General features: G+C 44.6%; 1 protein-coding gene and 1 pseudogene across 2 annotated transcripts in view; one reads left to right on the forward strand and one right to left on the reverse strand.

Moving 5' to 3' along the window:
* IGFBP7 (insulin like growth factor binding protein 7) overlaps positions 1-24,640 on the forward strand; it is a 79,153-nt gene that overhangs the window by 37,934 nt on the left and 16,579 nt on the right. The gene's annotated exons all lie outside the window — the stretch shown is intronic.
* On the reverse strand, positions 6,881-8,721 carry LOC102994794 (protein FAM3C-like; annotated as a pseudogene).

Below are 24,640 nucleotides of genomic sequence, written 5' to 3' on the forward strand. Positions count from 1 at the left end.
TTATTAGAATGGTATAAATAGGGCAAAAAGCAAATGGTCGTATGAAAGGAGGGCCTCCTCCTTTATCAAGAGATAAAGGGAAAGGAATGGAGCATTTTGGCAAGAGTGACATTAAGCCGCTGAAGTAAGGTTGAAGAGGAAACTGGAGCATCCTGCGTAGTGACAGACATAAATGAAAGAAGCATGTAGTGCTTTTCGGCTTGCCTGATTGACAAGCAGAACCCAGTTGCCAATGATGGCTCACTTTCACCTTTTAATACCTTCCCAGGCAGGTAGGAGAGAGCGAGGGACGGGCAGAAACGATAAATGGTTTAGTTCTGTGTTAGAGGTGCATTTTCCAAAGAAAATGCAGTTTGGAGATCTGTGTGCTCAGACCAGGACCCGCTGTGTGAGTCGCTGGCCTTGGGCAGGTTACTAAGTACCCCCCCCACACACACACACATACTATGTTTCCTCATCTCTGTGACTGGAGCATCCTGCGTAGTGACAGACATAAATGAAAGAAGCATGTAGTGCTTTTCGGCTTGCCTGATTGACAAGCAGAACCCAGTTGCCAATGATGGCTCACTTTCACCTTTTAATACCTTCCAAGGCAGGTAGGAGAGAGCGAGGGACGGGCAGAAACAATAAATGGTTTAGTTCTGTGTTAGAGGTGCATTTTCCAAAGAAAATGCAGTTTGGAGATCTGTGTGCTCAGACCAGGACCCGCTGTGTGAGTCGCTGGCCTTGGGCAGGTTACTAAGTACCCCCCCCACACACACACACATACTATGTTTCCTCATCTCTGTGCATTAGGGGTCACAGAGGCTCTCAACCAACTCCACAGCTCTGTGCTGTGGGTCAGGTAAGATAACACACTTTAGAAAGTTCTCCACAAATGGGCAGTGATGGTGGGGCAAGCTGGAGGTGGTGATGATGAGTGTGATGTCTTATCCTGACTGACTCCAAGCCTGGCCAGTTCCTTCGCAGCCGTGCAAGCTCATGGGGCTACTCAGAAGGCCCATCTTATTGCCCCTTCTGATCCAGAGACCCTAGTTCTCAGGCAGTTCTGGCTTTCTTTATAACCACCTCCCTTCCCGCAGCAAGGGTTCACAATCCGCAGAGAAAAGCTGTTCAAGACAAGACCTCTTAAGCAGGCTCAAAGTTTTGTGTTTTTTTGTTTTTGTGTGTGGTACTCGGGCCTCTCACTGTTGTGGCCTCTCCCGTCGCGGAGCACAGGCTCCGGACGCGCAGGCCCAGCGGCCATGGCTCACGGGCCCAGCCGCTCCGCGGCCTGTGGGATCTTCCCGGACCGGGGCACGAACCTGTGTCCCCTGCATCGGCAGGCGGACTCTCAACCACTGCGCCACCAGGGAAGCCAGGCTCAAAGTTTTGAAAGCCACTGTGGACCTGCCTTCCTGAGTCCCCAGATATTCCCCCACGCCAAGTACAGTCGGCCCTCCGAATCCATGGGTTTTGCATCCTCAGTATACCGACAGCCGACTGTATTCATCTCACTGCACCATTCTGTATAAGGAACTTGAGCATCTGTGGATTTTGGTATCCGTGAGTACTCCTGGATCCAAACCCCTGCAGATATTGAGGGAGGACAGTATGCACAACACCTGTCATGATATTGACCCAGCTCAGCCCCCTCTGCTGGGCTGGGAGCCAGGACTGTGGGCTGGGGTGATGGCCCAGCGTGTGCTGTTAGAGGATCCTGCCCACTGAGTGACCACCCAGGAAAAACCAAGGGAAGCTGTCTTACCTTGTGTGTGTTGGAACCCGCCAGTGTTGGAATCTGGGGTTGCTTAGTCTAAGCCTGAATGATCAAGAACCGGGGACAGGGGGCTTCCCTGGTGGCGCAGTGGTTGAGAGTCCGCCTGCCGATGCAGGGGACACGGGTTCGTGCCCCGGTCCGGGAGGATCCATCCCACATGCCGCGGAGCAGCTGGGCCCGTGAGCCATGGCCGCTGGGCCTGCGCGTCCGGAGCCTGTGCTCCGCAGCGGGAGAGGCCACAACAGTGAGAGGCCCGCGTACCGCAAAAAAAAAAAAAAAAAAAAAAAAATAGAACCGGGGACAGTGCCAGACTGAAAGCAAACATTTGTTTGTTAGTACAGATGGAGGAAGGAAATAGGCCTGCTAAATGTAACAGCCCCAGTAGGCCTCCTACTTACTGGTCCTTCTCTCCTTACCCACACAGAACTCGCCTGATTTGATGAGACATATATGTACTCAGTAGCAGCATGGAACATAGTGTTTGATTAGAAGAGGCTTTTCCAAAGGCTAGAGCAAGAAAGAGGAACATTCTTTGAAAGTTCCAAGTTAGTGTTTCATACCCCAGAGATATAAGAAATGGTGCCTTCAGTAGGACCTAGAGTTGTGCATCAATCAGCATCACTTTTGGCCAAAATATACTCCTGCTGCACCTTGTACTGATTCACACACTTCCTCCAGCTAGGTTTTACCACTGCCACATGCACAAGGACTGAGGGGCTTCCTTAACTAGGTGAGCCTGGTGTGTTTAGAACAGAAGGAATAGCATGTAGTGAAAAACGGACACGTGCAGGGAGAGCCCATCTGCAGAAAAATTGGCCTTTTTAATTAGCAGTTTTGTTTCAATACATTCTTTAATACGTTGTGTTGTACTGTTCAGCATTGATCTTCAAGATCGATCACATTTGTTTTTCAGGAGGAATCAATCTTAACCAAATAGAAAAATGCACTGAGGCCCCCGTGTGTTCGTTGCTCATTACTCCTCCCCCAAATCTGTGAGCCGGCTCAAGGGGTCTGAGGCATTCAGAAGAGAAGCATTCTTATTTAAACTTTTGGTGGTTCATTTTGCATGTTTTTGAGACCGATTATGGTCTCGTAGAGGTTCAGGCCCACAGTCAAGAGATTGAGAAACTTCCATCATTATAAATGTGGCCTGTGGCGCCCACCTCATTTTAACTAGAGCTTAATGCAAAGGAGTGATTGGGGCCTGACTTCTGCTTCCTACAAACTAATCTTTTTCAATGGTGTGCGCTTCTTTCTGTCCCCCAAAGGGATTTGTTAAATGTGATTTTCAGCGGGAAATGCGCTTTTTTTTATTTGTTAGCCATAATGGAAATGCATAGATAAACAGAATCTATGGAATATAGTCAGATTTGGGAGTGGGGGACAGGATAGGGGAAACAAAGATAGAAAAAGCTCTGTCAAACATGAAATGAGGCGCAGGACGGGAATAAAGACGCAGACGTGGAGCATGGACTTGAGGACACGGGGAGGGGGAAGGGTAAGCTGGGATGAAGTAAGAGAGTGGCATGGACTTATATATACTACCAAATGTAAAATAGATAGCTAGTGGGAAGCAGCCGCATAGCACAGGGAGATCAGCTCGGTGCTTTGTGACCACCTAGAGGGGTGGGATAGGGAGTGTGGGAGGGAGATGCAAGAGGGAGGGGATATGGGGATATATGTATATGTACAGCTGATTCACTTTGTTATAAAGCAGAAACTAACACAACATTATAAAGCAATTAACCTCCAATAAAGATGTTAAAAAAACAAACATGAAATGAGTATCTACTTGATTTTCATTTTTGTTTAAACCAGCCTCCTCTTTATAAAATTTTTTTCTTAATAAGACAACATTTTACAGTGAGTCTGATCAGTGTTTTGAAGAGCAAACATCTTACTGTGGAAGGACTTCTAGAAGAAAGACAGACTCACCTAAGATTCCTGCAGGAAATCTAAAGAGAACTTCTGGTGGCGGGCCCCCCATCTGTGTTTTGTGGCGAGGGGCCGTAACAACCCAGAGAGAGAGAGAGAGAGAGACCCCAGTAACTGGAAGCCCCGCGTGGCCCAGCCTCTGCTTCCTGCCCAGCTTCTGCTCATTTGCCATCTTTATTCTTCTCTTCTGCTCCGTCCAGCCCCACAGATGGTCCAAGAGACTCAGAGGGGCCTTCAGGCTTCTCCACCAACTTGAGTTTCCCTCCTGGGCAAGTCGGTGTGTCTCATGGTAATATCCTGTCCTGAAGCCATACAAGGAGAGGATATAACAGTCTCTGTCACTCCTGGGAGCACACCTGGAGGAAAGCCTGAGCGTGGTGGCCTGGAGGAAGCCCCCCGCCCTGGACCCTACTGTATGTCTGGGCAAGAGGCTCAGAACATTTCTCTAGTCTTGGCTAGAAAGGCTTCCTTAGAGCTTTGGCTTTTCTCTCATGTCCTTCAGATGAATTCTGCACACCAGAATGGCAATTGAAAAGCTTCACAGGATTAGCTTTTTTTAATTTTTTTGCGGTACGCGGGCCTGTCGCTGTTGTGGCCTCTCCCGTGGCGGAGCATAGGCTCCGGACGCGCAGGCTCAGCGGCCATGGCTCACGGGCCTAGCCGCTCCGCGGCATGTGGGATCCTCCCGGACCGGGGCGCGAACCCGGCTCCCCTGCATCGGCAGGCGGATTCTCAACCACTGCGCCACCAGGGAAGCCCAGAGTTAGCTTTTAATGTTAAAAACAGAACAAAAAAGCAAGTTGAGGTATGACTGAAGAGAAAGCACACTCCAGCTGTCAGACAACTTTGAGAGCATTAGTGGATGTTCTAAATTTAAACATAATTTGTCCCTTTCCCTTATCCATATAACACCCGAAGTTTCCTTTCACTTCCCTCCCTGCCTTCCACTAACCCCATTCCTGGTTTACTACATGGTGATGATAATTATGTATATGCATCCTGAAAATTTAACCCTTCATGTGCCATTTCCTCTCTTTTGATATTTTCTTTCCTTTTTTTGTGGAAAATGATATAACAGAAACTTGCCATCTGCATGTTCTTCACTTTAAAAAAAAATAATTTTATTATTTATTTATTTTTGGCTGCGTTGGGTCTCCGTTGCTGCACACGGGCTTTCTCTAGTTGTGGCGAGCGGGGGCTACTCTTCGTTGCGGTGCGCGGGCTTCTTGTTTTGAAAGAACAGTGATAAACTTTAATCAAATTAAAGTCGGGAATATAAAGATTCTGCCTCAATTTTTCTTTAATTTCCCACATATCACTTATTTTCCTACTGTCTTTGCTGAATTTTAACAGTTTGGGACAGCCTCTATGATTACAAATAAAAAAATACACATCCATAAGTCCTTAAACACCATTTAAAAAAACCAAAGTGTCAATGCCAAATTTCGGATTTTAATGAAAATTCTGAACATTAAATGAGCATTGCTGCGTTTACAATGCTGATTTTTAAAAGCTATCTGAAAATAAAATATAGTATGATTATTGCTTCCCAAAGTTATGTTGGCATAATCTATACAAGGCAGAATTGAAACAATAGCAAACTGGATGAAAACAGTTACATAACCAATCTTTATCCCTTCTTTTGGCATTTTATACAGCTCTACGAAGCTATCACGTTATAGTCCTTATCTTGAAAGGGATGTCCTGCCATCTAGATACTTAAATTCTATCCATGTTAAGATATATCCTGAGGATATTAGTGTGTTTACCCACAGGAATGACTTTAATTTTGCATGTTAAGCAGTACAATACACGCTTGACAAATCTAGTGTGAAGTTCTATAGGCATATTACTTTGCCAGATAATACAAAAAAAATTCACAATGCAAAACCAAGAGTAGTTATTCTCATTATTAAAAAAAAAAAAGCAACACTTATTTCACAATCCTTGGAACTGTAAAACAGCCATTCTTTTAATTTACAGAATTGAGGGAAGTATTTTAAATGTCAAAACACACATGCTGAATGTGATTTAGTGTATCAGCACCAAAAATCTGAAAAGTCTACAAAAATTGTTTAGATGTGTAAGGTGCATACATGAATTATATTCAGTTTGAGGGAAGAAACGGTACCCCCAGACACACTGATATTTAAGAAATAGCTGAATAACTTTCACCTTGGTTTATAACAAAATAAAAAATACTCCTTTAGTTTTTCTTATATAAGTCATCTAAAATTTAGATCCAAAATTGAAGTGCTACCTTTTACTGTGAATAGCAGTTTGATCGTTACATTTTTTATGTTCCAGTTTAAGACACTTCACACACAACAGATATTTAATGCCCTAAAAATATTTTTAAAACTTGAGTCATTTTGTGAACATCTGAAGTTAGATCTCTTATATTTTTATGTAGAGTTGGGTATAAAGTCTTGTGTGTCAAATAAAATTATTTTTAAATGTTATCAGTCCCAATCAGTAATTAGGACTTTCCTAAATATGTCGTCATCTTTTCAGGCAAAAACTACTATTATGAAGTTAGATGAAAGTAAATACAGAATTTCTTGGTTTACAATCCAAAATTATTGTGACATTAAAGCATGCCTCTTTCCAAACCATTTGGTCAATGCTGATGACATTTAAATAAGGAAAACTTAGGCCAGTATTGCTCTAACTATACTGACATGCTGTCCTGAATGACCTACCAAGGCTGGGGAAGGGACGTGGCCTGGTTCCTCAGCTCTGTGAAGTTGCCCCCTCCTGTCTTACTCTAAATAGCTTATACAAAATCAACTTATGCACACTGTTAACACAAAATCCAGCAAGCTACAACCCTGATGCCACCTACATTTATAGATTTACTTTTTACTGTGTACGTTAAACAAAGAATTCTGTTGTGCTTTTCACATATTGGATATAAGTCTTCATATTTTATTTCTAGGTTTCTTGGGAAGGGAAGAGAAAGACTAAGAAAAGAAATAGAACAGGGGAGTCAGACTGTAAAGTAACATTACACATACAACTAGCCCAATATCTTTTTAATTTAAAAGATACTATCATCAAAAGGTTATATATATATATTTACATATATATATTTATATATGTATATATTTATATGTATATATATTTATATATTTATATATATATATAAAAGAAAAGTCTCCCTCCTAAAATCCATATTATTCCATGATAGATTTTCACAGTGACTAGTATATATCTATATCGATATATTTTTCAAATCTGTTCAGTTATCCATTGGGTAATGGTTTTAGAATTAAAAGATGCCATTATCGCAGTCTGAACATTGTACCATTAGGGAGATGTGCTTAGAAATGGTTCAGTGATTTGCTCATTATGCTGACTATTTACAGAGATGTCTATTTACCTTAGCAATAAATAATCCTGATACCAAAAGAGATAATGGTCTTGCACACACCGAGATGGCTGCATGCTCTTAAAATATTTACATGTAGTTTTTCCATTAGGGCTTTCCCATTAGCAAGTGAAAGTGAGCTCTCTTCAATTTTCTCCACATCTGTCTTGCTTCTGGGGAATGCATCCTTCCATTTCTACAACTTCGGGCCATCCTTCATATTTGTTTGTGTCCTTATTGTTCTTTATGTGCTGTTCAAAGGGGCTTTTTGTCTTAATGCCTTTTCCACCACAGAAGACGCAGTTGTCTCTAAAACCAAGATGAGTAATAGATGTACTCCCCAATTCAGCAATGAGCTGCCGGGCCTCATCATTGAGTTTGGTTGCTCCACCTTCATATGTTCCCATTAAGACTATTGTTCCATCTTGTATGGCCTTCAGAAACTCAATAAATGAGGCCACATTTCTTCCCCACATGTCAAAATATCTGGTGTCTATTAGATCTCCTGTTTTTCCATTTACCTAGGCAACATTGATTCCTCTTCCAACATTATTCTTAACACCACTCATTAAAACATTATCCTCCAGGCAGATTTTGGGTCCTACCACATTGGCTGCTCCACTTGCCATTTTAAAAGCAAACTGCTTCTCAGGGCAAGCTTTTGAGATCCCACATTTATATCTGGGAGGTTTTGTGGAACGTGCAACTGCGTCCATTGCTGAACTTGCAAATAGATTTCCTAAACTCACATCCATTTTTATATCAAATGCTTGAGAAATAACATAGAATGTCAGTAAAAATACTGCCACAGCTACCACCAACTTTGCAGCACCTGCTACCCTCATGTTTGGTTTTTCAGCCTGTGGCACTTTTCATTAAATAAGCTCTGGCCTCCTGCCTGCCTCTCTGCCTCATGCGCCCCATTTCTGGCCTCCCTGCAGTCAGCCTTGCAGGAGGCTGACAGAAGCCACTGCCGCCTCCCGCTCGCTCCTCCGGCTTCTCCCCAGTGTGCGGGCTTCTCTTGTCATGGAGCACAGGCTCTAGGCACGCGGGCTTCAGTAGTTGTGGCGCGTGGGCTCAGTAGTTGTGATGCATGGTCTTAGTTGCTCCGTGGCATGTGGAATCTTCCCAGATCAGGGCTCGAACCCATGTCCCCTGCACTGGCAGGCAGATTCTTAACCACTGCGCCACCAGGGAAGCCCTGTTCTTCACTTTTGACCCCAATCATGTATTAACAGATAGAAAATATTTCAGTCTCCTTATTTATCTCTGCCATTGCTGATGCATTACTAGGCTCCTCTTATCTGGGCATTAGCTTATTGCTTATCTGAGTCTTCACTGGCTTCTGTTTTGCCTTGATCTCTTGGGTATGATATCTATAGGTCTTGTCTTCTATGGAGAATTAGATAGTTTTTTCAAGCATGCTTCTTCTGAAACCTCAACATATCTCCAGATCAATGATTCCCAAACTTCTGGGAATTGTAACAACCTATCCTTACATTTGGTTTGTATGAGATCCTACCTCGCTTTTCACCCTATCAATCCTCCAGGAAGAAGAGAGCAACATTTTTTGTTTTTTAATGTAAAAACAAGTAAAAAAATTTTTAGTTTTGAGGGGGCTTGGGTATGACATGACAGTGGTGTATTGGAAAAGGCGTTGCAAAAAAGGAATCACTGCTGTGAATCTTGGAATAAGGTCATTTTAATCTCACTCACTACTTCCTTTTTTTTTTTTAATTGAGGTAGAAAATGCATAACATGAAATCTACCCTGTTAACAAATTAAGTGTACATATAGTATTATTAAATATATGCACATTGGTGTACAGTAAATTTCTAGAACTTTCTCATCTTGCAGAAACATTGAACAGCAACTCTGCATCCCCCCTACCTCTAGCCCCTGGCAACCACCATTCTACTTTCTGCTTTTATGAGTTTGACAACTTTAGATCCTTCATGTGAGTGAAATCATGCAACATTTGTTTTTCTGTGACTGGCTTATTTCACTTAGGTTAGTGTCCTAAAGTTTCATCCATGTTGTAGTATATGGCAGATTAATCTCACTCACTATTTCCTAAAGTGTGAATATAAGACCCTTAAGGAAAAAAAAATAGTCTTTTATAGTTTCTGTGGGCTGTTTAAGGTTACAAATGCTCACAGTTAAGGCTTATGTTTGGGGGATCCTGGGGGGATGTAAGTTCCAATTCTTTTTTATATAATGATGAAGTAACATAAAAGATTCTAGGAGAGCATGTACAAAGAACAGTCCTTGAAAATGCGTATTATCATTATTGCAGTTATCTCCTTGAGACTTAGCCATAATGACCCCAAATCAATAAATGTCCATCCATGAGGACTGTACAAATGTGGGAGGTTTGGCCATAACCCTTGAGGAAAGAACTGTATGACAAAAACAAAAAACCCTCCTTCTCCAAAAAGAGATTATGATTAATTAAGGGACAACTCTAGTTGACGGTAGAGAAAGCTCAAAGATGTTGTATTAGTTATTTACTGCTACACAATAAATTAGTCCAAAATTTGCAGCCTAATTAAAACAACAATGAATATCTATTATCTCATACAGTTTCCGTGGGTCAGAAATTTGGAACTGGCTTATCTAGATAGTCTTTGGCTTGGGGGTCTCTCATGAGGTTGCAGTGAAGATGTCAGTGGGGGCTAGTCATCTGAAAGTTTGAGGTTGGAGAATCTGTTTCCAAATTGTCTCACTCACATGCCTGTTGTCATGAGGACTTAGTTCCTCATCACATGGACATCTCCACTGAGCTGCTTGAGCATCCTAACAACATGGCAACTGGCTTCTCCCAGACCAAGTGATCTAAGAAAAAGCAAGAAGGAAGCTGCAATGCCTTTAATGACCTAGTCTCAGAATTCACATACTGTCACTTCCACCATATTCTTTTCATTAGAATGGAGTCACTAAGTCCACATTCAAGGGGAGCAGAATTCGGCTCCACCTAAAAAGGGAGGATTTGATAAGGGGATGGGAGACCCATGAAGCAGAAGGGATGAACAGGATCTGGACCAGATACTCTAGTGATACCTGGAGACAAAGAGAAAGAGAATGTGGGACACAAACTCCACTCTGTGGCTGGCATGGGGGCTAGTAGTGGGGGAGGGAACTGGGGGAACAACTGGCCAGCCAAACCAGAGAAGTGATACAGGTAAGAGTAGTGGCTTTGACCATGAGCAAGGGTGGATGCTCCAGGCCAGCCCAGGAGCTTGGCACTCCTGGAGGGGGAAGTACTTTTCGCCGATATGGCTTTCCTTTGCTGTTGCTGAACTTGAACAGTGCTTATCAGGCCTTCTTCACTAGAGACGCTTCTTCAGCTCAGCAAGGAGCTGGCTCAGAACCCAGACTCCACATGGGAGGAGGGCTAACATCTTGGTGCTCTTTGCCTCCGGAGCTGCCCCTTTGAACATGTCCACCTGTTGGCATGTTCAGAGCTCCATGCCTGAAGAGTGAGCCTTTTTCTGTTTTCACTATGGAGTTTGCAAAATTCCAGGGATGGCCTCTGTGTTTTCTCCAAAGCCTCTTTCTGAAACTGAACTTTTGTTTACCTCCTAAATTGCCCTTCTAGCCTCCTTAGACTGAGTTGATTTGTCTTGATGGATGAATCAGATTCTTGAACTCATCCTCTTTGGCTCCAGTTCTCTCGGCAGAGAACACAGGAAGATAGTTTTTGCTTATGTGCGTGTTTGGGGAGCATTTTTTTTTTCTTTGTTTTTCTGTCTCAGCCACAATCCGTGGGCGAGCCCAGCACCTGGGGCCTTGACAAGACTCTGTGTGTGCGTGGGTTGAGGTCACCTAGGGTGTTCCTCCCAGTATCGTTTGTAATGTCCCCGAATTCCAGAGCAGACTGCGGTTTCCCAAATCCCAGGCTCATGGAAATTGGGGGAATTACTTTTCTGGAGCCAGCTTTATCTTACTTGTCCATGTTCCATTCATGCAAATTGGAAATACTCCCACAACTAAACTGTGTGCCGCCCTTCTGCCTGGGAAATGCAGCTGTTCATGCTTAATGCTTTTGCTCAGCGCCTTTCTAATCTCTCAGCTTTACACTGTTTAAATGGCAGCCAGCTGATTGAGAACAGAAAGTGTTTTTTCTGATTATTAATAAAGTACAAGGAAATGAATTCATACAGTTCCAGCTCCTCTTCTGCCAGCATCCTGGAATGAGTGTAGGCAAATGTTGAACCAGCGCCCCTCCCAAACCTCATCTATAAAATGAGAATTTGGACAAGATGGATCTTAGGGTCCTTCTACATCTAAAGGTCACTGGCCATATGATAATTTAAGAACATGGAAGTATTAATAGGGTAGGATTTATTTACCACAAGAGGAGAATCTCAGTACTGTCTCCTGTCAACCATCCCACCGGAAAGGGCCTGTCAGCCGGTGCTTTTCCTCTACACGTGGAATCAGCAATTCTTCTTTCACGTTTGGAAACAGACTTTAAGGTGGACTTTTTTCACTTAGAACCTCACATAAATGTTTTTAACATGTTTTAGGGAACTGGGGTTTATGTTTTGCTGATTGTTTCTTTTAAATCCATCTTTTCTAATATACCATTATTGCTTGTCAACGTAGACTTGCCCTTTTGCACTTTTAAATAATTGCCCCAAACTTCACTCTGGTTTGTCCCACTAAAAGTCTGACCAGTGACCCCCAATTTTTGAATCTTATAAACTGACTAATAAGGCAGCATTTTGCTATAGAGTCAGCCTTTATCTTTTGTCTCCTGGGTTTTATCTAAATTTTTTAATGAAATTGCTACTTTTGTATAGATTTTTAACATATGATCTATGTTAATGTAAGCGTAAGAATACAGCATCAGCAACTCTGGCCATTTTATTGCTCTAGTTGAGTAGCTGGGTCAGGAACATAAACAGAGCATCCCTAAACATTGGCCCGTTTGTACCTACGAACAGCTGAGGACCAATTTTTTTTTTTTTTTTTTTTTTTTTTGCGGTACGCGGGCCTCTCACTGCTGTGGCCTCTCCCGTTGCGGAGCACAGGCTCCGGGCGCGCAGGCTCAGCGGCCGTGGCTCACGGGCCCAGCCGCTCCGCGGCGTGTGGGATCTTCCCGGACCGGGGCACGAACCCACGTCCCCTGCATCGGCAGGCGGACTCTCAACCACTGCGCCACCAGGGAAGCCCCAAGGACCAATTTTTTAAAAGCCACAGGAATCAAAATTTCTGCCCTTGTACAAACTCTGGAATAAAAGTAGTTATAACTAGCTAACCCCCCAAAATCTTTTTAATAACAACAAAGGAAGCCAGTCTCTTGGAATGGTTCCTAAAGTCTTGCTACTTAACCCTTTACACGAAAGCACAAAACCTGGTGTATATTTTGGTAACAGCATCAGTACACTCAGCTACTTAGGTTTGTTGATCATCTACTCAGTACCAGGCACTGGGATACAGAATAGAACTGGAGAGAAGTTGGCCTGTCCTTACCAGCATTGAGCCCACAGTCTAATGGGGTGCGAAGACACAGTTAAAGCCCTGAGAAATTGCTGTGATGAGGGTAAATAGAGCCATACAAGAACGAGGAAGGAGGCCCTCGTTCTATTTATTGAAATATAGTTGATTTACAATGTTGGTTAATTTCTGCTGTACAGCAAAGTGACTCAGTTATACATATATATACATTCTTTTTTATATCTTTTCCATTATGGTTTATCTCAGGATATTGAATATTGTTCCCTGTGCTATACAGTAGGACCTTGTTGTTTATCCATTCTATATGTAATAGTTTGCATCAACTAACCCCAAACTCCCAGTCCATCCCTCCCCTCCCCCAAACTTGGCAACCACAAGTCTGTTCTCTATGTCTGTGAGTCTGTTTCATAGATAGGTTCATTTGTGACATATTTTAGATCCCACATATAGGTGGTATCATATGGTATTTGTCTTTCTCTTTCTGACTTACTTTGCTTAGCATGATAATCTCTAGGTCCATTCATGTAGCTGCAAATGGCATTATTTCATTCTCTTTTATGGCTGAGTAATATTCCATTGTGTGTGCGTGTATATGTATATATTTATACACCACATCTTCTTTATCCATTCATATGCTGATGGACATTTAGATTGTTTCCATGTCTTGGCTGTTGTAAATAGTGCTGCAGTGAACATTGGGGTGCATCTATCTTTTCGAATTATAATTTTCTCCAGATATATGCCCAGCAGTAGGATTGCTGGATCGTATGGCAACTCTATTTTTAGTCTTTTGCGGAACCTCCATACTGTTCTCCATAGTGGCTGCACCAATTTACATTCCCACAAGCAGTGTAGGGAGAGTTACCTTTTCTCCACATCCTCTCCAGCATTTGTTATTTATAGACTTTTTTTAATGATGGCCCTTCTGACCAGTGTGAGGTGGTACCTTATTGTAGTTTTGATTTGCATTTCTCTATTAGCAACGTTGAACATTTTTTCATGTGCCTTTTGGCCATTTGTATGTCTTCTTTGGAGAAATGACTATTTAGGTCATCTGCCCATTTTTCAATTGGGTTATTTGCTTTTTTAAAATTTTTATTTATTTATTTATTTATTTATTTATTTTTGGCTGTGTTGGGTCGTCGTTTCTGTGCGAGGGCTTTCTCTAGTTGTGGTGAGCGGGGGCCACTCTTCATCGCGGTGCGCGGGCCTCTCACTATCGCGGCCTCTCTTGTTGCGGAGCACAAGCTCCAGATGCGCAGGCTCAGTAGTTGTGGCTCACGGGCCTAGTTGTTCCACGGCATGTGGGATCTTCCGAGACCAGGGCTCGAACCCATGTCCCCTGCATTGGCAGGCAGATTCTCAACCACTGCGCCACCAGGGAAGCCCGGGTTATTTGTTTTTTTTGTTATTGAGTTGTATGAGCTGTTCATATATTTTGGAAATTAAGCCCTTGTTGGTTGCATCATTTGCAAATATTTTCTCCCAGTTCATAGGTTGTCTTTTTGTTTTGTTTATGGTTTCCTTTGCTGCGCAAAAGCTTGTAAGTTTGATTAGGTCCCATTTGTTTACTTTTGCTTTTATTTCTATTGCCTTGGGATACTGACCTAAGAAAACATTGGTACGATTTAGATCAGAGAATGTTTTGCCTATGTTCTCTTTGGGGAGTTTTATGATATCATATCTTATGTTTAAGTCTTTAAGCCATTTTGAGTTTATCTTTGTGTATGGTGTGAGGGTTTCTTATAACTTCATTGATTTACATGTGGCTGTCCAACTTACCCAACACCACTTGCTGAAGAGACTGTCCTCCCCATTGTATATTCTTGAGGAGGCCCCCATTCTAAATAGGGGGGAGGGGGATGAGGAAAGACGTCAAGGGAGGTTTGTCAAACAAAAAGATAACTGAGATCTAAAGGATATCTAGGGGTTAACCAGGCAAAGATGGGGAAGAATGGGAAATGGGGAGAATGTTCCAGGAAAAGGAATGACATGCCCAAAGGCTAGGGGCCAGGGAGAGCAGGACATGTTTGAGGAACACTGAAGTTCATTATGGCTGGAGCTCAGAGTTCAGGAAGGACGAGGCAAGAAAGGAGGCTGGGAACATACTCAGAGCCAGATCTTATTTATTCTGGATTTTGTAGTTTAAATAAATGTAGTCATTTCGAACCCTTCTCCCCTTTCTGGCAGTTAAATTTTTTCTCAAGACGAAGATGTAAATCTGAAACATATCTAAGCCCAAAGAGGAGACATTTTCACTAATAGAAGGATTGCTTGGCTCTGCCCAGGAATGTTTACTAACTGTTAACATTGACTTTTAAAGTTTTCTATTTAAAAGAAAAAAAAAAAAAAGGCTTCCGTGGCGGCGCAGTGGTTAAGAATCTGCCTGCTAATGCAGGGGACATGGGTTCGAGCCCTGGTCCGGGAAGATCCCACGCGCCACGGAACAAATAAGCCCGTGCACCACAACTACTGAGCCTGCACTCTAGAGCCTGCGAGCCACAACTACTGAGCCCACACACCACAACTACTGAAGCCCACACGCCTAGAGCCCATGCTCTGCAACAGGAGAAGCCACCACAATGAGAAGCCTGCGCACCACAACGAAGAGTAGCCCCTGCTCGCAGCAACTAGAGAAAGCCCGCGTGCAGCAACAAAGACCCAACACAGCCAAAAATAAATAAATACATTTATAAAAATAAAGTTTTCATAGGATTCCTGCCTATATAAGGTACTTTCTAAGAAGATGGCATCTTCTTAATGATTTGCAAAACAAAACATGAAGCATATTTTCAAATACTGATTTTCATATTAAACATTCATTGAAACCATTCAAATCTAACGAAAAGGCCTGGCGTTCTCAGACTGTTTTATTCTAAGGTGTGGTAGGACTCTAACTATGTGGTCGCGGTAGAGTTAACATCTGCTGAGCATTCAGCATGAGCAGGATAATTCTGACCTGTTTGGGGTTACAAGTCCAAACTGCTTACCCAGAACCCCTCAGAAAATACCCCTGAAACATTTCAGGCTGGAGTGTGAATGGTGAGCCGTGACCTCTGTTTAGGATTCTCACAATTGTGCAATCTTTTTTCCAAAAGACATGAATGTTTTCATTATCTTGTTTTTCCTTTCTTCGTGATAACTTGTAGACATACCTAATCTCCTTGCCTTGACACTGAAAACCGCTGCAATCTAGTCTGGCCTCCAGTTCTCAAGATTTCTTTTCCTTCTCTCCAAACCCCCCCTCACCCTCCAGCAAAACAAAGCAAGAAGGGACACTTCAGCAATACTGGGTTGTGTAGAGAGGCACCACAGGAGCCTAGGGAAAGCTCTGGGTTTGGACTCAGAAAACGTAGATTCACGTCCTGGATACACCACTCCCAGGCTTGGGGACTTTGCACAAGACACTCAGCGTTAGTGAACCTCAATATCTTTATCTTTAATATCTTTAAATGACTCGCTTTGGGCTTCCCTGGTGGCGCAGTGGTTGCGCGTCCGCCTGCCGATGCAGGGGAACCGGGTTCGCGCCCCGGTCTGGGAGGATCCCACATGCCGCGGAGCGGCGGGGCCCGTGAGCCATGGCCGCTGAGCCTGCGCGTCCGGAGCCTGTGCTCCGCAACGGGAGAGGCCACAACAGTGGGAGGCCCGCGTACCGCAAAAAACAAAAAAAAAAAAAAAAAAAAAAAGACTCGCTTAGCTGATTGTTGGGAAAGTCAAAATGAAGTAATAGATATAAAAGCTCTTTGTGGGCTGTAAACCCTAACGCCAATATACAGCGACATCTCACCTCTTCGAGCAGGCTGACCCCCTCGCTTGGAATTTCCTTACCAACCCCACCCACTGCCTTTAACTTTGAAAGCCCTTTTCCTCTTCCATGAATTCAGTTCTGACCTACTCAGTCAGAATGCTTTTTATATTTATATCATAGGACCAGTCATACTCCTTCCAGATTATAATTGATTCTATACGTGTATTCTAGTCTACACTTTGTGGATTCTAAATCCATATCAGATAGGAGTCCAACCCCATCATCTTTCCATTCCTCCTGTTACCCAGCACAGCCCTTAGTTTGTGGAGGACATGAATGAATTAATGCACTCCTTGTTTTTACCTGCTTAGTGCCATACAATGCTGAAATTCGATTTAGTTAGTTTCATTGTGAGTCTTTCTCAACTTTTATACCTTTTTCCATAGGGATTTTCCCTTAAGGAGTAACTTCATCTAGGCAACAGTAGAAGTTAGCGCTCTCATTACAGGAAATGAATATTAATGATGAATAGATGACATTTTTCTTTTGATAACCCCTAACTAATAGGAATTAAACCACTGGCCAGTCCCGTTTTTTGTTTTGTTTTTTTTTTTAAATTATTTATTCACTCGTTTGTTTGGCTGTGCCAGGTCTTAGTTGCGGCATGTGGGATCTTTAGTTGCGGCATGTGGGCTCTTAGTTGCGGCGTGCGGGATCTAGTTCCCTGACCAGGGATGGAACCCAGGGCCCCCGCATTGGGAGCGAGCACAGAGTCTTAACCACTGGACCACCCAGGGAAGTCCCTGGCCAACCTAGTTTTACATCTGTTGATCAGTATGTTCCAAAAATATCCGTTCTTTAATTGTCTGAGCATGTTATGACATTGGGAAAGCTATCTAGTGCTGACACTGGAGTATTTGTGGATCTTTTATTCCTCATTATTGCTGTGTAGGTTAAAATGCTGCTTGCTTATTTTCCAAAGCACTATTCAGAACTGTCTGTGAGTGAGGTTAAGCTCTCTCAGCTGCAGAGATCATGACTGTGTTTTCACAGAGGCCAAGCTCCCGTGGATGTGTGGGTGGAAGCAGGTTTTGTGATTACCAGCGTCCTGCTTGTCCCGGGGGTCTTGTCTCAGTTTATCTATTTGAGTCTACTTTCTTCTCTTCAAGTGTCAGTTTAACCGATTTACAGGCTCAGAGACCATAATCCTTTCCCATGGACTAGATAAGTCTGGGCTGCTTTCCACCCCTTGTTCACAGGCAGAGCAGGCATCATCCCGTTGTGAACCCGCCTCATCTTTGAAGCCCCCAGCTTGCTAAAGGGGTCACACGTTTGCTAGAGAGATCCCCTGAGAATGTATCCAAAAGGCAAGGACTGAGGAGGCATAAAGCGCAGCTTCTACGTCAATTTCGGGAAAATCGTGGACATTTTCTTCCCCAAGTTTGTAAAGAATGAGTTTCCTGCTTTTATGCATGGCTGCTCTAAAGAGGTGCCCAGTCTGAAATCCCAGCTACTGCTCTGGAAGGAAATTACTTTCCTTTACTTAAACAGAAGAATAGAATCTCCAAGGCTGGAGCTGGTGGCTGCCCTAGAAGAAACACCTGCAGAGGGAAAGGATGTTTCTATGACAGGCCGCACAGCGCACTTCACATACAGTTGCTCCCGGTCCTTGTAAAGATGCGGCATCTTAACCTTTGAAACCCAGTTCACTATTGAAACCATGAGAGACCCTTTTTTTCCTGCATTGTAAAAGGAATTAACAACTCAAGGAAAATAAAACTCAAAAAAAAAAGAAAAAAGAAGAAAAGAAAAAGAACCACTAATTATAGAAAAATAATCACTGTCTGAAAATAGTCAAGATGCCAAAGTAAAGCTGTCTGGTCCTATAAATACCAGTAAGAGCAGCAAAGAGCATTTTTATGCCCCCAGAGAACCTCCTTCTGGGGTAACTACTCGCCCATGCGGTAGCATAGCTTTCCTTTACCTGTTTCCCACTTTTCTTTTTTTTTGTTATTTATTTATTTATTTACTTTTGCGGTACACGGGCCTCTCCCTGTTGTGGCCTCTCCTGCTGCGGAGCACAGGCTCCGGGCGCGCAGGCTCAGCGGCCACGGCTCACGGGCCCAGCTGCTCCGCGGCATGTGGGATCTTCCCGGACCCGGGCACGAACCCGTGTCCCCTGCATCGGCAGGCGGACTCTCAACCACTGCGTCACCAGGGAAGCCCTGACTAATTCTTTCTTTCTTTATTTTTGTCTGCATTGGGTCTTCGTTGCTGCGTGAGGGCTTTCTCTGGTTGCGGTGAGCGGGGGTTACTCTTTGTTGCGGTGCGCGGCCTTCTCATTGCGGTGGCTTCTCTTGTTGCGGAGCACAGGCTCTAGGCGCATGGGCTTCAGTAGTTGTGGCTCGCCGGCTCTAGAGCACAGGCTCAGTAGTTGTGGCGCATGGGCTTAGTTGCTCCATGGCATGTGGGATCTTCCCAGACCAGGGCTCGAACCTGTGTCCCCTGCATTGGCAGGTGGATTCTTAACCACTGCGTCACCAGGGAAGTCTGGTTCCCACTTTTCATAGCTCACACCCAGCAGGGTGGGCTCCAGGTCAACCTCCACCCAACAAGAGCAAGCAAGACTTGTCTCACTAATGAAAAATACAAAACCCTTATTCAAAGTTCCCCAGTTCCTCTTAGAGAGGTCTTCCTCCCCCGTGATCAGAGACCTGCCCATTTCCCTGATTTTCAGAGCAGTGTTGCTTGGCACTTCTGAGCCTCTTTGAACAATCCAGCTCTTCCAAGCTCAGGTGGTCCACTGCACCCACATCTAGCACCTTCTGTAATGTGAATTTCCTCTCAGCACTCAGAAAGAATGTCTTGTTATACTGGGAACACACAGTATGTCCACAAAGCAAGTACACAGTAGCAAATGTAGTAAGTTCTCAGGACGCACATGGGAAGAATTAGCCCACGGGTAAAAGGAACGTTCTGTTCCAGTTTGAGCCTGGAGGGCAGTGCTAGAAAAGTACAGAACATGGGAGAAGGAACCTAAATCCTACTAGGAAGTGGGGAGGAAATCTGAGAACACTCAGCAAAGCAGAGATAAACAAAGGATGAGACTTGGGGTAAATAGCTGAGAGCTTTCAAGTCTGTGGAGATCACAGAGGAGTACAGAAAATAACTAGAGGGCACAAGTGAAGGAGGGGAAAACACTGAGAAAGAACAGGGGAAGCCGTTATGAGAGGCTGATTAATGTCTGGGGTTTTGGGCCAAGGAGGCAACTGTAACCATGAGAGCTCGAGACTGGGGCCTGACAGGCGAAGACATCACCAGGTAAAAATGCCAGCCAGGCTCAGGCACGGCATGCCCCGCACTGGGTTCATGGCTGGGGGGGACGGAGGGGGCCGTGCCTCACACAGATCCCTTGTGTTTAATGCGGCTCCAGGCCCTCGCAAAGCCGAGCTGAACGCATCTTAGCAGAGAAGCGATCTGACTCTAAATGAGCAAAGGCAAAGGGTTCGGATTTAGTGGGCTCTTAAATGAGACCCACAGACTCCAGACGGACGCAGAGCCCCATCTCTGGCACTGCCATCAAGGGTAGGAATTCCGAGGGCAGGAGAGGGGCAGGGGCGGGGCTGGGGATGTGAACCAAGTGCTTTATTTTAGGAAAATGGAAACCGGCATAGAAGGAGAACTACTGAGACTCTGAGAGCAGGCAACTCAGAGCTTGTGACAAACGGGGGGAGGTCAGACATGGCGCACGGTACCCCCATGGAGCTAGAGCGATCATAGTAACAGTAAGAAGGTTATCGGGTGTCTATACCCTTCACTCCAGCTCCTGGAACTTTCCTCTCTTCTCCTTAAATGCTTGTACCTCCCAGTGTCCTCGGCCTCTCCCTGAAAAGACTTGGGAGCAATGTTTCTCCAAATCTGTCCTCCTCTTCTCCTCTCTTACTTTCCGCCTTTGTGTTATCTTCGTCATCTGAGCACCTCCTGCTCTGAAGCCGTGTTTTAATTGAGTGGTTCTACCTGGGGAGTTGAAGAAAAATAATTCCAGTGCCAGACCCCACACCCAGACCAATGCCCAGACCAACGCGAAACTCTGGGAATGCAGCCCAGGCCTGCGTACTAGTCAACCGCTCCTAGAGGAACCCAGTGTGCAGCCAGGGTTGGCAGCCACTGCCAGACAGCATCCTTCTTAGAGGCCGGTTCCCGGGTGGCTGGAGCTTGCCCTGTTGGCTGTGTGTCTGGTGCCTGTTATCCCTGCAGGTGCCCCTCTGCGAGATCTCTTCCAACCTGCATAACCTTCCAGAGACTGAACAAATCTCCTCTTTTCGATAATTCCTAATCTAAAAGAGTGACCCGGTACTGCACTGTCAATCCCCGCAGCCTGCTTCCAGAGTGGTCAGCCTGGCCTGAGGGATTTACTGGGCCTCCTACAATGTAAATCTCTTCCTTGGATGAAGTGGAATTGAGGACTTATCTAGTTCTCAGGGAGCTGAAGAACTTTAGTCTTCCACTAAAGACCCCAGGTGGGAAGCTCCCTGGAGCCCAGGCTGTCTAGTGGACAGGGAACAGCAGAAGTGGCCCCATGGTAGCATCCTCCCAGGGCCTCCTGGGAGCTCAGGCCTCAGCCTTCTTCAGCTTTCCAAAGTGTTCTAGGCACTAGGCTTAGCAAGTCCAACCCTCCTGAAGTTGAAGGCCACTTGGCAGTCCCTCATATCCTTCCCCCCTAGGGGCAGGGTTCAAGAGCATCTCTTTCTTTGGACTACATCCCTTGTTAGTCAGCTCGGGGCCTATGGACAGAGACTAAGCTTTGAGGGTGGGTGAGCCTCCAGTTTCTGGAGGACTTCCCCTTACAGCTCACAGCTCGGTTCAGGAAACACTTCTGATGCCTGACAATGGCAGGCACGGGGGGTGTGTAGGGAAGGCGAGGACTCGAAGATGAAGTGTCCTGGGGGAACTTGCACTCTGGGTTTCTAGGAAGCTCAGAATCAGGTGGCAATAAGTGCCCTCCTGTGGAAACTTCCCCACCCAGTTCTGTGCTTGCAGAATAGGAAAAAGTGACCCAAAATTGTAACGTGTTGGATTTAAGGTGAGTCATAGTCCAGACAGGACAGGCCCATGAAATGTGGGGAAAATAAGTATTTCCAAGGCTCCATTAGCATGAACAAGATACACCCATATAACTAGGGAGTTTCCCTTCATAAAGGTACTCTGTATGAAGTCAGTTCTTCCATATGCTCAAACCACATAAAAATGTAGCCCGCTAATTTAACTTGTGTGGACGTCAGTCATGCCGGTGTTGTGATGATAGTTTAGCTATTCCAGCTCCGTGGGAGCTTTGCTGGATACATGAGCTCATCCCTTGGCGATGCTGCTGACACAGCCCCAGGTTAGCTCAGCCACCACATGGCCACCAGAGTGATCTCTCCACCTTACACACCTGAACTTGGCTTTAAATCCTTCATGGATTTATTTTCCCTAGTGCAGCGTTGCTCCAGGGATGACCCCAGACCACATGTACCAGAATCACATGTGGGTGGGAACCTCAGCCTGGAGTCAGACCCTTGGTTGTTATTCTGTCATTTTGTGCTGGCTCCATACTTGTTAGGGGAGAAGAATAAGAAGACATCATCCGATAAGAGACTGGTTTGCAAGCAACAAATTATAAGAAACAGCAACTTTCTTTTTATGTTCCACGGTCAGTTCAAACTTATGATACTTCTGAGACATTGCAAGAGTCACAATCACAGAAAGACATCTGAATACTATGATATCTCCTACAGAAAAAAAAAAAAGATTAATACACTCTAGGAAGATTTTCAGTATCAAAGATTGGAGCCAAAATGGGGTGTCTCATCAACCCAGAGATAACTAGCTGTCAGCCAGGAAATGTAATTCACGGGATCTGTGTAGGCCGTTACCAGGGTTGCATCATACTGGACAGTCTACTTTCGGATGATCTGCCCCTGCAGATAAGGGGCTGGTTGCTAAGCATTGTCTTAGCTGTCTACTCCCCTGCTTTACCTGGGATGGGGTTGGGTGAGAGTGGGCTGGGTGTCGGCAGCGAGCTGACGGAATTCCCTCCAGAGAAGCTGTCCATGGGAGAGGGAGCCAAAGCTGTCTTCCTTCCCTACCCAGGAACCCACCCAGCCTGCCAGGGCTAAAGTGTAAACTTGATAGTGTTTACCTTGGTACCACTGGTCCCCCAGTCTGTTTCCTTTCTCCCTGTGGGGTTCGGCACCTCCTCATTGCCCAAATCCGCAAACCTAAGCCCAAACTCATCCTTTCCCCCTTCTCCAATCCAAGGCCTCCTCAGACAGACACCCTGGCTTCTGTCCATGGTGTCGCCGCCTCCTCTTACCCAGCCCACGACTGTTGACTCATTCCCTCTTTCCCCACATCCAGTCAGTTCCCAGGTAGTGTTGGTTCTTCCTGAATCATCTCTCAAGTCTGCCTCTTTCCTTTCTGTTCCCCTTGCTACCACCTTGATTTAGGCTTCTAATCCCCACCCTGTCCCAGTCCTGCTGCAAAGGCCTCCAAAGTCATCTCCTGAAATGCCACTCGAATCACATCTCTCCAACATTCAGAGACGCAAGGGACCACAAAGCGTCCCCCCCCTCCTCCTTCCACTGTGCTCCACACCCAAATCTCAGCTACGCTCTCCCCAAGCGGACTGGGGTGCTTGCTGTTCCACCAGCCAGCTGGTGTTTTCCTGCCTCCACACCTCTGCTCAGGCAGGTCTCTGAAGCTGAAAACCTTCCTTGAGAGAAAGTTTACTTCTGAGCTTCAGGGCCTGCTCAGATACCAGCTCCTTTCGCCAGCCACTCCAGCTCCAAACGATGCGTCATCTCCATTCTCTGAAGAAGCAATTTGTATTAGCTCCAGTCATAAGGATTTACTTTGAAATAAAAGCAGTGACTAATACTTACTGTTTACCCCATGCCAGGTACTGTGCTAATTGCTGTATCTTGTTTGATCTTTCTGAAAATCTAATGATGTAGGTATTATCCCATTTCACAGATGAATAAACTGAGAAAAGTTAAATAACTTGTTCAGTGTCACATAACTCAGAAGTGGTAGAGCAGTCTATTACCTTCCTAGCATTTTAATCTCAGTCTGTATGTGTTAAACCTCCCCATCCCACCTCAATATATTGTATCCGAAAAAGAGGAAGCATTTTCTTACATACTTTTACCCCCAGCAGTGTTTGGGAGAACCCCATCATTATAAACTTTTGGGTCTTCACTCACACTAAAATGTAAGTGACCAACAGTAGCAACCATAACGAGATGTCTTTGCCTTAAACAAAAACAAATCTGGCCTATGGTGCTTAAGATTTAGTACTTTTTTCTCCTGCCCTTACTGTCCTCAGCTGATAGCCATGAGACTGTGTGCCAGATTCTCATACCTAGGGTCAGCTGCTGTATCACCGCACCTCTGGAAGTTCCCGAAATGACTTGCCTTGGCAGATGGCTCTGCCCTTTAATTAGCCATACAGTTCCTGCTTCCCCTTATTTAATATCAGGAAGTTTCCACATATTTCATCCCCTTCCCCCTCTTGGCCATAGTGCCTTCCTACTATTCTTTTCCCATTTTGTACTTTTGTTTGGTGCTTTTCCCTTCAATGTGTTATCGGAACCCAATCTGGGGATTTTTGCCAAGTTGTCTGAACTCTTTATCTCCATATGTGGTGTCTCACTTCGTTCTTAAACCCTCCTTTTTTGGTATGAATGCACATACTCTCTGTGAGCTATTTTAGGACCCAGCGTCATTAAGAGACAAGATGAGTGTGGTTTGCAAATCTACCATAACTTGGAGAAGTCTTTATACTCGACTCTCTTAGCCATGTTAATAAGTACTCAGTGAGAGCTATAATGGGAATAATATAACCCAGCATATTGCAGAAACCCTGTTTTTGATGTGAGGTCGATTGATGAGCATTTCCCCACAGCAGATCTACCCTTCTCATTGGAACTTTCTTGGCTAATATATATTTAAATTATTTTACATCCCTGATTGTATATATATTGGTTGTTGAGTGGGCAGTAGCCAAGAAACCTTGTTTATGGCAAGAGGAAGTCAAGTGGAAGATTAAAGAAAGTCACAGTGAATCATCTTCCAGTTGATAAATAAGAAGTGACTATAGCACCACTTTGGTTAGGTACCTTGGCAAATGTGTACACTGGTATATTTTCAAGATAGTGGCTATCTTCTTAGTTCCGTATGACTAGTCATGTTATGTTCTGAATTTACTGCTGCCCTTTTTCCACTACATACAATCTGGTCTGTCCCTCCTCCCAATGAACACGAAGTACATCTGATTCCAGAGCTTCTGGCTCAGTTATGACTCTGTCAGGACACTGGCATCTTC

Source organism: Physeter macrocephalus, chromosome 7 (assembly GCF_002837175.3).
Source record: "Physeter macrocephalus isolate SW-GA chromosome 7, ASM283717v5, whole genome shotgun sequence".
In the NCBI taxonomy this organism is placed as follows: Eukaryota; Metazoa; Chordata; class Mammalia; order Artiodactyla; family Physeteridae; genus Physeter; species Physeter macrocephalus.